The sequence below is a fragment of the Choloepus didactylus genome, chromosome 2, assembly GCF_015220235.1.
Source record: "Choloepus didactylus isolate mChoDid1 chromosome 2, mChoDid1.pri, whole genome shotgun sequence".
NCBI lineage: Eukaryota > Metazoa > Chordata > Mammalia > Pilosa > Megalonychidae > Choloepus > Choloepus didactylus.
Genome location: NC_051308.1, coordinates 42,690,985 through 42,707,694, shown reverse-complemented (window position 1 = coordinate 42,707,694; position 16,710 = coordinate 42,690,985). Strand labels below are relative to the sequence as shown.

General features: G+C 33.0%; 1 protein-coding gene across 2 annotated transcripts in view; it reads right to left on the bottom strand.

The window, feature by feature from the left end:
• GPATCH2 (G-patch domain containing 2) overlaps positions 1–16,710 on the bottom strand; it is a 191,625-nt gene that overhangs the window by 142,785 nt on the left and 32,130 nt on the right. The gene's annotated exons all lie outside the window — the stretch shown is intronic.

The following is a 16,710-nucleotide window of genomic DNA, read 5'->3' as shown; positions in this document are numbered from 1 at the left end:
GAAAAAAAACAAAACAATCAAAACCAAAACCAAAACCAAAAAAAAAGCATGAGATGCAATACCTAAGAAGGAAGAAAAAATGAAGTCAGGAAATAGGAAGAGAGGCAAAGGAGAAGTTAGAGAGGTAGGAGAAATTGAGACAGTATAGTAAAGAGAAACCAGGTAGGAATTTTAACAAAAAGATGATAAAATGAGAAATGCTGAGAAGATAAAGGTTGAAAAAGGCTTAGAATCATTAACTAGGAGGTAAATGGTAACCTAGGAGGGGACAGAGAAGGATCTTAAAGGAATTAGAAGGGGATGGAAAAGATAGATCAATGAAGAAGAGTTACAATCCCTGCAAAGAACCTGGTCTTGGCAGTCAGCATAAGCAAAGATTCAACTGCAAAGGACAACTGATAGCAATTACCAAATCCTGATACATAAACAATACTCTGTCCAATGATGGCACTTAAGAAAACAATCAGGAGTATTGATCTACCTACTAGGCAGCTATTTCAATGGAAACAATTTTATCCAAGCACACAGTTGTGCTTCCAAACATTATTATTATGATTATTGATATGGACTCAGCATTAAAGAGGCAGAAGTCTTTTTTTGTAAATGAAGCATTTTACTTACTAAAACTTAACTGAACCATAAGACATAATCCTACATGTGACATTCTCACAAAAATTCTAATCATACAACTAAAGATGAAAAAGTGAAACAGTAAAAAAAAAAAAAAAAATCAAACAGTGTACAAATCTTTAACTCAGTAATACTTTCTCTACAGTACCTTATTCTTTGTGCAGTAACTTCATTCATGCAAACCACTGAATACAACAACTGAAATAATTTATAACCTCCTAAAATAATAGATTCTAGAGACAGATAATGATCATAAACTATTGTCAGCTGCCATTACAAGAGAAAATCCCAAACTCCTCAACCAAGGGAGAAAAAAAATTTAAAGATAGAACAAGTTAAATAAGCTTCCCACTATGAACACATAAAACCAATAATATACATTTTAAACACAATTGAAAAATGTATAATCAAGTAAACGACTAGTAACAGTTAAGTAAAGCCATTATTTTTACATAACTTAGAAACAACCAACCAAATTGAGGCATTTTTAGGGCACTTTCAATGAAGGGGAAAAACTGAGCCATAACGAAAGGGGAGTTAGGAAGAGGTAAAAAGTGAGGCTTTCAGATGGGATAATTTTTAAATTTGAGAAGCAAAATAGTCCTGTTTGGTGATATTGTATGGGTTTTTCTTATAAGCAAAAGAATGTGAGCCCATACATCATGTTCAGTCATTTAAAAATCTCTCAGAGGGCTTGATCACCTTCATGAAAATGCTCAATCTCCAGGTGTCCCATGGTCTGTCCCTTACTATCTTTTCTCTCTCATCCTATGCCACTTCCTCTCCTATAAGTCCCACCCTCAAGGCCAAATTGTCTGTGGCTGCCAGTACACACCATGCTGCTTCATGCCAGAAGTCCTTGCTTAAACTTTTCCCTGTCCAGAGTGCCCACCCTACTCTTCTAAACCTGGATAATACCTTCTACTTTTGCAAGATGACACTGTTTCCATCTCCTCAAGGAATCATTCCTAGATTTCAATTTGATCCATCTACTCCACCCTTCTCACCTATGTAACTCTTATTCATCTTGCAGTACTCAGCTAAGATCATTTTCTTGCTGTTTCCTAAAGTTGGGTGACGTGTCCCTTACCTCTGTTCTCACTTAGCTCATAGTTCATAAAACTCAGCCCATTATGTTACAATTCTCTTTATCTATTGCTATCATTAGAGTATAAACACTTCTAAGGTCAAGATCCAAAACTTATTCCAACTTCGTATAACCATACTTAGCAAAGTGCTTGACATATAAAAAAGTGCTGCCTGCTAAAAATGCAAGCTCTACAAAGACACAGATCTCTGTCTGTTTTGGCACGTTGATGTATCCCAGGCCTCTAGAACAGCATCTGGCATGCAGTAAGTGCTCAATAGTATTTGCTAATTAATGCTTAATAAACGTTTTCTTAACAGAAATGAATTGGATGATTGAAAGACAGAGAAGACATGCTCTAAATGTCCCCAATTTTTAAAGTATAATAGGTATATACCTTGTAAATCAAACAGTTACAAAAATAAATACAGCTGTAGGGAACAGAATTTACAAATAGGAAAATTATTTAGGCAAGTGGAAAAACTAGAACAGAATTGGTTACTTACAAATGAACAAAACACTCTTAAAGAGAGCTTTAGGAAATGGGGAAAGAACTTTAAGGGAACTTTGTTTTAAATTAATTTGTGCCAATTATTTTGCTGAGCAGTGATTTTTAATAGTCTCAACGATTATCCCATATAGAAAGGCATGCTTTCCTTATCAGATATTCTTGGGAAGTTAAATGCAGTCAAAAGGTTTTATCTCTCTTTTCTTGATGTGAGCATGGTACCATTCAGATAATATGTCAAAATAATAAAGCTTTCATTCATTTGCACTTTTCAGTGCTAGTCAAGTTTCTATTAGCTAGTACTCGAGTTGAGCTTGTGTCTGATTTGATTAGTTTTGCAGCACACTGGTTTTGATCACTCTACTAGAACAATTTTTCTTTTATCAAGGTCATTTGGTACCATATTTGCATATGATAAGAGCAGAGATGGTAATTTCACTGATGAATATGACAGAAACATAAGGAGACTGTGGACGCATTAGTGTCTTTTGGGGCTTTGATTTTTATTTTAATGTTGAACTAAGTCCATGTTACTTCCTTTTAAAGACCCAAGAATTAATTGCACCCTAATCTAAGTTTTAAAAGTGGATTCTAATATATTGGACAAGATATATTTAATGCTCTAGAGATGAAAAAATAAACATCACACATTTCCTAGAACCTTGGAAAAGAGTCATTAAATCTCAAGCACTAAGGTTCTCTTCAGCCAATTGTCAAGGATCACAAAGAAAAGCAACTGGAGCAGGCACTAGACTCACACTTATTGCTTATTCAGTCTGTTGGAGGCTACCAAAGCAAAAGAGGTAGATAAATGGATAAGTGAAGTTTAAATACATAATGTAGGAACTGGTTTGTTTGCATTTCAAATTATTCTCTTTATCAGCGAATAGAAGGTATCAAAAAAGATGGTATATGAACCAATATTCAATAGCTGCTCTTTTGATCAGCTAATAAAAACTTTCTGTATATATGCCAAGCATAATTTTTACCTCAACTCCTTTCAAACAGAGTTGACCACACAAACGCTATCATAGTTAATTGAGAATTCAGGTATTTCCCTGTCTTCTTTTGCTTTGGTGATTTAATGTTTCTTTTACCAAGGATCCAGGAAATGAGTGCTGTTTATTTACTGAGTCATGCACAGTCTAGCTCACCACACCCTCCCTAAATTCATTAAGTACCTACAATGTGCTAGGTTTTATGGGAATGCAATGATGCTCTATTTAGCTTAGGCAGAGAGGGAAGATGATGTACACAAGGGCATAGCAGTATTCTACCAGTAAATAGTGTTTTTTGGTCTTCTTAGTATTTTAAAATGTTTTGAATTTGAATGTCTTTAGCTGGGCTATGCATTTTCTTCTGTGCTGGTTCATCCCTAATACCAAACTATTTCACACATATATAGTATCTGTCTGGACCCTGAGGGCATCTGCACTTTGGACTCCTGAACTAATGAGTAATAATAATTTCTTTACAGTTCACAAAGCCCTTTTACATATGTCATTTCATCTTATCTTTCATTATCCCTATTTTAAGGGTGAGGAAACTGAAGTTCAAAAAGTGATTTTTCCAAGTTCACATAGGCAGTAAAGCATGGATCTAGGAGAAGTTATACTGATTTCTAGTCCCATGCTTTTTGCACAAAATCAGAAGTGGCTAAAACACAGTTCTATTAGTAACGAAGTAATGGGGGAGGTGTTTTGGAGTACTGAATGAACGGGATGCCTTTTGGCAGGGAAGTTTTCAGATGAGGTTGTAAATAAGACAGGTCTGATGAACAGACAAGAAATCCACATATTGACATGGAGTGTGAGGTTTCAATGGTAAAAATAATAGGAGTGACAGAAGCTGAAAAGTGCAAGGCACATTCATAATGCATCCCACTAGGGAGAATAAGGATATGAAGATGGAATGATACATTGAGGTCTTAACTGCAAGGATCTAGAACAGGAAAAAAAAAAAAGAGTTTACATTTTATTTGATAGGCCAAGGGATTTAAATCTCACTAAGAGATTTAAAGCAAGAAGTCAAAAGATCACATTAGTGTTTGAGAGTTGAGATGGTAGTGTCAAAGAGTAGAAAAGGAGACTATAAAGAGAATAGTTCAGCCATGTCAACAGTCAAGAGATTGTTTGAGAACGACAGAAATATATAGATCAGTACTTACCCTGCTTAAAAAACATTCCTTTTTCTTAAAAATAGTAGTTTCCCTGTCAATTCTCTAAAAATATGGTTAAAAACATTAACAGACTTTCAGTCCCTAAGATGAATTCACATTCCACTGGGAAATTAGAGAGGCAGACAGAGGAAATAGAATTGTACATAAGACCAAGAATCAGCAGCCTGAACCTTAACAAATTTGTTGTCCTTCCAAAATTGAATACTAGCATGCAAAGGTGACAACTGTGATAGTGCAGTGTTAAACATAAGCAATAAATTCTCTGTATCACTAATTAATGTTTATAAAATAACCAAATGAGTATCACTAAAATCTTTTATTCATCTTTTAAAAGGCATAAATATTTTATTTTTAATGTATATTAGCATGGTTTGATATATTGTTATATGTAATGTCATGGGAAAAATAAATTATGAAATATAACATGTAAATCAGAGGTGACTTTTAAAGTTTTTCCAGGTAGCTAAATTTATTAAAACCAATAATTTGTTAACACAGAAATTAATTTGTTCAGTACAAATAAGTATTATATTTTATATTAAATAGCCAACATACTAAAAAAAATTTTTTTAATAGATCACAACTAAAAAAAGACCAGCAATATTTTTAGATTGAACAGGCTAAGACCTGTAACTAATGTTTGATCTTCGCCTAAAAAAATCTGCTTTCTTCACTATGCAGGTAGCCCAATTAATGAATTCTATTTTGCCTATTCTGGTTACAAAAATTATACTTTTAAACTGCTAATTCAATTATATAACATTTTCTATATTACCAATTATGTAATTGCCAATGAGTTACAGGTTTGATTCAAATTAGTTAATGTCACTTTGATATCTAATAGTAACCATTCTGGAAATCTATTTTAGAAATCTAGTTAATATAACTTACAAGTAGTGTTAAAAGGAAAGAAGGAAAACAAAAAACAATCTGACTTCATTGTGGAATACGTGAAGAAAGGTATAAAATTAAAATGACAAGATCAGCGTCACCACGCGATATCTGAAAAATCTACAAATTAAGTCTAATGATAAGAGAATAAAGAATGGGAAATGCCCACATATCATGTATTGAATTAAAAAAAAAATCAATAATGGCTACATTCCAAAACATAATATATGCATAAAAGCCATCAGATTTCACATACTCGAGATACACTAAAAAAGAACAAGAAAATGTGTGTCTAGAGATTTAAAAATGTGTATCTGGAGATTAATAAGGGGAAGACATAGGTGTAAAATATTGGTAAGATATTGCTTATTAGTTATGCTTTTATTTAATACTATTTATGGGGTTACTGCAAACAACAGCAAATAAAAGCAGACTCCCATTATAATCAATATCTGATCCTAATTCAAATGGGCATTTCCTCTTCTTTGTACCAAACATTTACATGAAATGATGGCTCAGTCTCAGTATCTCTCTTTCTTCCTCTCTCTTTTTGATTCAAAAATGGATCCAGGGTAGCGATCATCTAACAACCTCCTAAGTGCCTGTTGTATGAACCTGGCCCTTACTTAAGAAGTTACATCAAAAAGTCTTTTAATTTCCCTCAAAAAGAAAAAAAAATTTACTGGATCGCATTTAAGTTCAAGTTCAAGGGTATTAAAATGTACAAAGGAGAGTGAAAAAGATACTAGGTTACAGATTTTAACTTCTTATAACTAGAAAATTGACTCAAAATAGATTTTGTAATTTACAATGAATCAAAAGAGAAAACACTAGACCATAGCAAAAGTGGCACAAATGTATCAAAAAGCAAATGAATAAACATTTGAGGAGATTTATTATTAGAAATTGCAATAAATTTTGGAAAGATGAATTGATTTTAGTTAAAAGGTATAACTGACAATTTATTGGGCGGGAAGATGCATTATTTTCCAATTGTTATCCATCTACAGTAAAACTGATTTGTGTCCTATTGTATTTTATGGAAAAGGAGAGTGCAACTTTCAGTGATTTAGATTAAATGTATTAATCATAACCAGGCACTGTGAACTATATATCTACTATTAAAGAAGATTTTTGACATTTAATTCTGTAGCAATATTTTGGCTCTGTACCACTCTTCCTAAATCCAATTCCTGCTACAGTTGGCAGATTTCTCCCTTTTAATTTTATGAGGCTTAAAGTAGCATTTAACCACCCATGCGGTAAATAATGCGGGATTAGAAATATTTAGTGTTTTGTTTCCCTTTCAAGAGTGGCAATCCATCAAATCCAAAAATGTTCTCTAAAATTTTCCTATATTTTTGGCAATATCTAATATATGATATCATAAAAACTATAAAATTAAATAAAATGCATTACACAGCCAGAATAGATCTGCTTTTCTGAAGAACCGTGTTAACCTAAAACAGCAAGTAAAATTTACTTTGAACCAGAAGCATGGAATCTTTATTGAAAAGCAAAACAAAATTAAATTCATAAAAGGGATTAAACATGATGCTTGATTAAAATATTTTAATTTTATTTCCTCAGATAAAGAATCTCTTGAATGTGCAAATAATTTCTAAGCAGTTTAACCACGTAATATCCATCTAAACCACACAGCGTTGCAAGAGAAAATATTAGTGTTTTATAGGAGAGCAATTACTAAACATCTAGATGTGCCAGGTACTTGGTTAAGTGCTCAATAAATGTAAAATTCATTTTAAGTTTAATATATTATATGTGATGCATATTTGCCCTCCAAAATAAATTTAACTCATAAGTTTTCCATACAAGTAAGGCACAAGGTAAAAATAAACTGATTAATCTACAGAAGCTAATATTTCCAATTATAATTTACAACAGCTACAAAACATTTTATATTTAACATGTGAGCTTAAAAATAATTAGAAACTGCAATAAAAAAGTATATTGTTATTTGATAAAAATAGCCACTGGAAGTAAATCTGGCTTTAAATAAAATCAAATTCCTACTCTAAAATTTTAATTTATATGAAATGTTAATTTTGATCATTAATGAATCTACACTGTAACTGCATGTGGTACTCTGAGATATATCAAAGTAATAAAGTAGCCTGTCAAATGAGTAATTATCTATATTTAATCTATATAGAAAACAAATGGCCTAGAAATGAACAGTCGGTAATTCACTGAAGACACACTGATGCCATATATTCATCATTAGAACATCCAACTTCTTCATACAAACTCATATCTGAATTCATCATTAACAAAGTTCACAATAAAGATGGTTGTGAAAATAAGCTCATGTCTTCATTGTGTCTACATGAAATCAAGGATTACTTACCAGAAATAAGATAATCTAAAAAGAAAGGAAATTGTGTGTGTGTGTATGTGAGAGAGAGAGAGAGAGAGAAACAGACAGACAGACAGAAGATCTACCTTTTCAATATGTAAACTCAATGCTTTGCCCTTCCCGCCCTTCACAGTGTTACGCTGTGCAGCTGGGAGTTACATGTTGGGAGGAATAAGAGGAAAGAAAACTCATCCAGTCAGCTATCCAGCCGGCATGTTTAAGGAGCATTCCAATGGAAAAAAAGGCATTTCAATAACAAACATAACTACAACAATTTGTTGAGGAAAGAGGGTAACGTAACTAGAAGTTATGTCCAGTTAAGGAAAGAGTTAGAGTAATTGGTAGTCCTAGAAAGTCAATTCCAAAACTTGCACATCCCATTGCTTTGAGAAGCAATACAAGGAAGCAGGATTAATGAAGAAGAAAAAAGGTGTGATACTAATAAATATGAAAAAATCTAATGTCAAATTTGTGGCTTAAGTTAAATGATTTATTTCAATAGTCTGCAATGATTTAAAAGCATAAATTAAGGATTGAGCATATAAAAAACTCCTGAGTCCTCAAAATGAAAATTCAGTCAAATTTTGAAATGGCCAACTTTGACCAGTTGACAAGAAACAAGTTTCATGTATCGCAGTTTTTTCAAAACTTAATTAATTTAAAACATTCAAAATGGCAAAATCATTGTGGCTCCAGCTAGAAATACGGAATAAAGTTTAACTTCTGAAAATTTTAATTTGAAAAAGATTCAGGTCCAGAAGCCCAGGCGCTAATCCTTTTTAGTGTAACTAGATCTTTGAAAATCTCTGTTTTGAATCCATAAAATGGGATTACAGTATTTGTATTACAGGATGGGTAGAGATTATAAAGATGTCCTTTACAAAATATTAAATGCTATTCATATATTTATTGTTGTCCTTATCCTGTTAGGATATGAAGAAAATTTAACTGTTAGGTACCCTGTCAAATGAGTGATTATATATATTTAATCTATGTAACAGAATAATTTACCTTCTAAAAAATTTGAGGAAGAAAAGATTTAAATGTCAGCAAACACTTAAATCAACAGGTACCAAAGGATAAGAAAGAAAAAAGTATGTGGGGTGGCAGTGGGAGGAGGAAGAGTTAATAAGAGAAAGGATTCATGGCATACTTACATGATAAAAAACTATTACATCAAAAAATAAAAAGTATATCCAACTTAATAAATTTAACCTGAGCAGCCAAACACAGAAAAATGACATGCCCATATTGACTAAAATATCTGAATGAGATATATTATTTTAGTGGACCACCTGGCCAATCAAGTTTTCTAAAAATTAAAAATTAAGTGCAGACCAACCTTCTAAGACACCCTCAGGGAAACCTGAAACTATTGCCTCCTTCCAAGACCTGAGCCCATTCTGGTCTAGGAAAACCTAACTGGGGTAACCAAAGAGGCCAGATGCCTACACAACAGAAAACTACAACCTACACTAGGAGGGGTGAAGTTATGGCCCAGTCAAAGGAACAAACTTCCAGTTCAACTGAGATACAGGAATTTAAACAACTAGTGCTGGATCAATTCAGAAAGTTTAGGGAAGATATGACAAAGAGATGAAGCATATAATGAAAACACTGGGCGTACATGAGAGAGAAATTGAAAGTTCAAAAAAACAACTGACAGAATCTATGGAAATGAAAGGCACAACACACGAGATGAAGGACACAATGGAAACATACAACAGGAGATCACAAGAGGCAGAGGAAAACACTCAGAAACTGGAGAACAAGGCACCTGAAAGCCTACACACAAAGAACAGATAGAGAAAAGAATGGAAAAATATGAGCAACGTCTCCGGGAACTTAAGGACAAAATGAAATGCAGTAATGTACGTGTCATGGGTATCCCAGAAGGAGAAGAGAAGGGAAAAAGGGGCAGAGGCAATAATAGAGGAAATAATCAATGAAAATTTCCCATCTCTTATGAAAGACATAAAATTACGGATCCAAGAAATGCAGCATATCCCAAACAGAATAGATCTGAATAAGCCTATGCCAAGATACTTAATAATCAGATTATTAAATGTCAAAGATAAAAAAGAGAATCCTGAAAGCAGCAAGAGAAAAGCGATCCATCACATACAAAGGAAGCTTGGTAAGACTATGTGTGGATTTCTCAGTAGAAACCATGGAGGCAAGAAGGAAGTGGTGTGATATATTTAAGATACTGAAAGAGAAACACCACCAACCAAGAATCCTATATCCGGCAAAACTGTCCTTCAAATATGAGAGAGAGCATAAAATATTCTCTTACAAACAGACAATGACAAGAGTTTGTGAACAAGATACCTGCTCTATAGGAAACACTAAAGAGAGCACTGCAGACAGAAAGGAAGAGACAGGAGTAAGAGGTTTGGAACACAATTTTGGGAGATAGTAGCACAGCAATGTAAGTACACAGAACAAAGATGACTGTGAGTATGGCTGAAAGAGGAAGGTGAGGACCATGTGGGGCACCAGAAGGAAAGATAAAAGATAAAGACCAGGACTATATAACTCAGTGAAACCTAGGGTGCTCAACTATTGTGATAAAAGGTACAAATATGTTTTTACATGAGGTAGAACAAATGAATGTCAACATTGCAAGGTGTTACAAATGGGGTGGGATTGGGGAAAAAATACAATCAATGCAAACTAGAGACTACAGTTAACAGAAACATTGTATTATGCTTCCTTTAATATAACATAGGCAATATACCAAAGCTAAACACATATGGGGGGAACATAGGGGAAGGGTATGGGACTCCTGGCATTGGTGATGTTGTCTGACTCTTTATTCTACTTTAGTTTAATGCTATCTTTCCTCTTATTGCTTCCTAGCTGTCTTTTTTTTTTTTTCTTTTTTTCCTCTTTTTCTCTTTTACCCGTCTCCCTACCTTCTTTGACTCTTCCTCCTCCTTTGTGGAAGAAAAGGAGATGTCCTCATACAGATAGTGGCAATGGCGTTGAATACATAAATATGTGACTATACAGGGAACCATCGATTGTTTACTTAGGACAGAATGCATGACGTTTGAACAAAACGGTCTTAAAAAAAAATGGGTTGATGAAGAAACCTTGAGGGCACTATATTGAGTGAAATAAGACAGACACATAAGGACAAACATTGTAGGGTCTCACTGATATGAAGTAATCATAACATGTAAACTCATAGACATGAAATGTAAGTTATCAGGATATAGAATGAGACTAAAGAATGGGGAGTGGTTGCTTACGATGAGCAGAATGTTCAACTACGGTGAACTTAAACGTTTGGAAATGGACAGAGGTGATGGTAGCACATTTTGAGAATAACTAACAGTGCTGAATGGTGCGTGAACGTGGTGGAAAGGGTAAGCTCAGAGTCACGTATATCACCAGAAGGAAAGTTGGGGGTTAAAAGATGGGAATGTATAAAACAGTGAATCTTGTGGTGGACAATGTCCAGGATTAACTATACAAATATTAGAAATCTCTCTCATGAACTAGAACAAATGTATGAAGTTAATTATAGAGGGACATATGAGAAAAAATATATATACCTATTGCAAACTATATACTACAGTTAGTAGTATTTTAACATTCTTTCATCAACAGTAACAAATGTACTATACCAATATTATGAATCAATAATGGAGGGGGGGTGGTTAGGGGTATGGGAGGATATCAGTTTCCTCTTTTTGCATGTGTCTTTATTGCTTTTCTGGAGTAATGAAAATGTTCTAAAAATTAAAAAAAAAAATTAACTGTGGTGATGGATGCACAGCTGGATGATACCATGGGCAAGTGATTGTACGCTTTGGATCTTTGGATAATTGTATGGTATGTGGACAATCTCAATTAAAAAAATGGAAAAAAAAAAGTGCAGATATATATTTTACTTTTGAAGGAGAGGCTGTCTGTGTAGCTTGGTGGTTAAGTCCTTGGGCTCTGGACCATAGGGTCAGAGTTCAAATGCTGACATTATCAATTATTAGTTATGACTTTTAGCATTTAACCCATTTGTTCTCAGTTTCCTGGTCTATAAAATGGAGAGGATAAGAGTATTTACCTCAGTAGGCTTTTTTTCAATAGAAAATGAACACTGGCTGGCACAAATAAGTGCTCAGTAAATGTTAGCTATTATAAGTAATAGTAATTAAATGTTTCTGCCCTTTAATATTAGTTACATAAAATAAAAACTATGAGAAATAAATTATTTAACAAAATATTATAATGAAATATTATGCAGCCAAAAAATGGAAGAAAATTTATAATTACAATGTCTCAGACATTTTGTTAAAGTATAAAAAGCAATGTGCACAGTAATAAATGCTATATTTGTATAGATGTGTATGAGAGAGTTTGGGTGTAGGGTGAAAAACCAGCAAGGATGTTTCCAGGAAAACTCTAAACTAATCTTTAATTCTCCAACTGGCAGAATTCATTATTTATGAATCAAAGATGATTCCAAGATTTACTTAAATGGGAAGAAAAAAAAGTTGTCACTCAAACTGTCCCTTTATGGAAGTATGTTCTGTTAGGCATTTAATGTAGTTAGGGTTTCTTCTTTAGAGGCCATGTTTCATGGCTTATTGGCTAGAAAAAATAGACTTTAGAACCAGACAAGCATCAGTTTGAAACATGGCCTAGATACGTAGCTTTTGGCAAAATCCTCAATGTTTCTGATTGCTTTTTCCTAAACAGGGAAACAATAATTATTCCATATTAAAGCACATATAAAGCATCTAGCACGTTGCCTTATACACAACATGTCCTGACCAAATGTTAGGACTCTTTTTTTTCTCATCCTTGCCAATGATTTTTACTAAGATACTTGAAGAGGAAGATATGTCTTACTTATTTTGTATCTCCAGCCCCTTGAACAATGATGACATCATAAGCCCCAGTTACATGTTAAATACAACTGAACCAAAAAATCTATGTTTGAAAACATAATTAAGCAAGACATCAAGTTTCCAAATCAATGAAACATATACTTACCTATTCATCCAACAAATATTTTACTCCTTTAAAATATTTTTGGGAGTCATATAATTTAGAAGAATATATACAAATGAAATGAAATCTAGGTAAATAACTGTTTAGTTTTCTAAGAACAGTTTCTAGGCTAAATACTTCAAAATCTAGAGAAACCTGAAAGATCTCACGAAGACTAAGTATGTGCTATTAAATGTTATTACAATTACATTGTAACTCAAAGAGCAAACAGTGCTACAAGTTCAGAATTGTACTGACCTAGAAAACCTTAATGGTAAACTGTGTATAATCAATTATCTGATTTCAGTTTGAAGTTCTAAGAGGAAGATACTATATAACGACACATTCATTCACTTTTCTTTTGGCATACACAAAAATCATCAAACTTTTCCTTCATTCCTTCTTTCAGTATGGGCAATGTTTTAGACAATTCTGATCTAACAACAATGAAAAACTAACATTACAAGTATTTTGACTTAAACATCTGTTGGCATGTATCTCTGATTTTTCAGTATATACTTGCATGGGTGACAGGCAACAAATACCTAGTTGGTATCTGCTAACTAGAGTAAAGGAAACTCTTTTCATTTATATGACTTCTTTGGTAAATTCTCAGTTGTTCAAATTGACCTTCACTTGGAAGCAACTTCAGTATAGAAGGTGCTTATTAAATATTATTTGGAACTGTTTTACCCATCATTGATTTTGAACTTTCCTGATATTAGATATCTGGCATATCTGAAGGCAAATTAGAAAACTGAGGTGTATAGACCATCAGAATAATTCTGTCAGTAACATAAAAGGAAGACAACCAGAGTTGAAGCTTCTTAAAAAGTAAAATGTGTTGCAGCATTTCTGTTTCCCCGATGTTAATGAAAAGAAGAAAAACAATAGGAACTTCAGCAATATCACTATTTTAAAGGACAACAGGAAAAGATGTTTTGAGTCCTACTGTGGAGTCAAATGACTACCAAACAGCAGTCCTACTTTCTAAAAGAAGAAATATTTTAGAACATATTTCAAAGTTTCTTAGGATACACAAAAGAAAACTTTTTAAATAGCCATAATCTAAGAAATATTTTTTAAAACTTCAAATTTGATGTCCTTTCAGAGATTGAAGTCAATAGATAATACCCTCAAAAAATAATTAATTGCAACTAAAATAAGCCAATTCTTTACTAATGAAGAGATGACCTAATAATTTCTATGCAAATATTACAGTGAAAAAAATACAAAGAGCAGAAAACATGACATTTCATGTATTTTAAAAAATTAAATAGAAAGACTATTTGCACTGCACAATATTTAAAGAGCAATGAAAACAGAAGAATAAACTAGTGAACTCTGAAGGGAAGTTCTCACAATGATAAGTTTCAGAATACACATCACGATTAAATCTAAAGGGAAAATCCAAAACACTGTATAACTACTTAGCACCTTCCAACTTTAAAAAATACACAAACAAAACAAACAAAGAAACAGAAAACATTAAAACACAACCACAGAATTCTGTACTCTGTAAATAAATAAGATATCCTTTTGCCATTTCCGAGTCCACCTACAGTGACATTTAAAAGCTTTGATTGACCTGGTCGGGAATCAGGAGAGATATCTAAGACCTATTCCAACTTCTTGAAAGAAAAGGCTTGAGTAATGCACTCATTGTTTCTTCTCCCGCTTTGTTATAAGAGCAATGTGGAGAAAGGGACTCAGCTGGCTGAATGTTATCCCAACCTGCAAATCAGTCTCTCCAATAACCTACTTGTTCCATAATTCTCTATCACAGTGCACTGTTTTATTTTTCCCATGGCCATTTTTATTTGCTTGCTGCTCCTTCTCCACCCATTTCATGTCTACTCACTAAATTTTAAGCTCCAGGGGAACTTGTCTTTCTTGTTCACTGCCGTAATCTCAAAGGTTTAGTACAGTATCTGGCATACAGTAGGGACTCAATAAATATTTGTTGAACGAATGGATACTACCTAATAGTCTATTAGAATATCAAGCCCAATAAAATAAAGGGGTTCAGCACAACCTGTGGATCTAACTACTGGGGGGATAGGTACAGGTTTTAGATTCCTAATATAATCTCAACTTGTAATTCTGATGCTAATCTGGTAACCACCAAATATACTCTCTGTACTACTGTCATTCTGATCTTTTAAAATCTGATCACCTTAATCCTCCCCAACAAGTTTATAAATTAGGGTTCATATGCATTTCTAAGGACCAAAAAGTTCACAAGGGTCTAACCCCTGCCTACCTTTTCAACCACAGCCTGTCTACCAAACACCTGTCTGCATGTGCTTCATTTACATTTCAGCAACACTGGAACCATGCTGTTTCAAACGTAAGTCTTTGCCCATGACTTTCTGCCAGTCCTCACCCCAACCCAATGATGAGCTTCAACTCATTCTTGAAGGCCCAGCTCAAGTACCTTCCCCCTTGTGTGAAGTCTTTTGAGATTTTCCGCCAGTTTCCATGAGAAAGCAAAGGAGCATGAAAAATGCAGAGTATACCATCACCATTGAACTGAAACAAGACAACTACTAGGCACATTATAAAACAGGCTGGAAGAATAATGGGGAACACCATGAAGGGCAGGAAGAGAGAACAAGTAGAAACAGAAGATATGAAAGCAGACCAGAAGGTGCTAGAACTAGATGATATTAAAGAAGTTCTAAGTGCTACCTGTGAAGCCAACAAAGGGAGGAATAGGAACAGAGATTTAGGATTCCGTTAATTACTCTCATGGAAGCAATAAAACATTTTAATTATTGTTATTATGGCACATGCCTTGATTGGGCTCACAATTCAAGACAGCAAAAAATACTTTGAATATTTAAAAAGAAGTTACAATTCTAATGGCATTTGTAACCATGAATGAAGCATAGCTACAATCCAGATAAATTCTATGAGGACAATTTACTTAGATTTATCAACATGACAACATACGAAGAACCTTCCAGGTTGCATTAATATTGGATTACCAAAGGAAAAAAATACAATGAAATGTCTACATTGTAAATATTAACCTACATTACAGGGACGTTACTAGGATTAAATGAGTTAAAATATATAAATAGCACTGAGAAAAGTGTATGGCACACATTAAACATCATTATAAGTGTTTGCTATCATTATTATCATTTACTTTACAGGTTTCCAGATTTCTGAAACATCATAAATCCAAATGACAATATATGAGATCAAGCCAATTCTAGTACTAAATTATCTGAGAAGCAAGAACAAACAACTGTAAATAAATGGAACAAATACATATGTGGCAAAATTTGATAACGTTTAAATTACCAAGATTGAACATTTACTTATGTAATTTTTTCCTAAAAGGTATTTAAGACTAAATATGGAAAATATAGTAAGCATTCAATACTTATATGAATAAAAGAATGCATTACTATATCCATGCTATTTAAATTTATATATCTGTCCCACATTTTAAAAGGCACTATTCAATAAAAATCAATATCAATATTAATAATAATCCTGTTTTAATGAAACAATGAAAAATTGTTATAGTCATATTTTGAAATATCAGATATGGATATTAAGTTTATACAATACTAAATATATTGTGAATAATGACTTTAAAACAGAATTTAAAATCAAACAAGATATTATTAAAATGTCCTATGTAAAAGAAATATCTATTATAATTCTATTAAGTAGTAATTTTCTATGATACAAAATCCACCTCCATTTCAAAATAATGTCTAAAAAAAGTAACAATTTCTAATGTGAAATCTGGATCTTAAGCTTACTTCAAGAAAAGATAAAAACTCAGCTATCAACATGTACAGCAATAGATTAGAATATATAAGATATAATCCTAGTCATAACAACACTCTAAATATATATTCTTCTTATGCTCTGTAAAGAATTCCAAAATGCTTTAAGGAAAAAAACAAATATCAATTCTCCAAGATTATAATGAAGTATATAATTATGAATTACATGAGAAACATTAGAGAATTAGTCAGAACATGGTCAAATTACAGTTGAGGACATAAACTGTA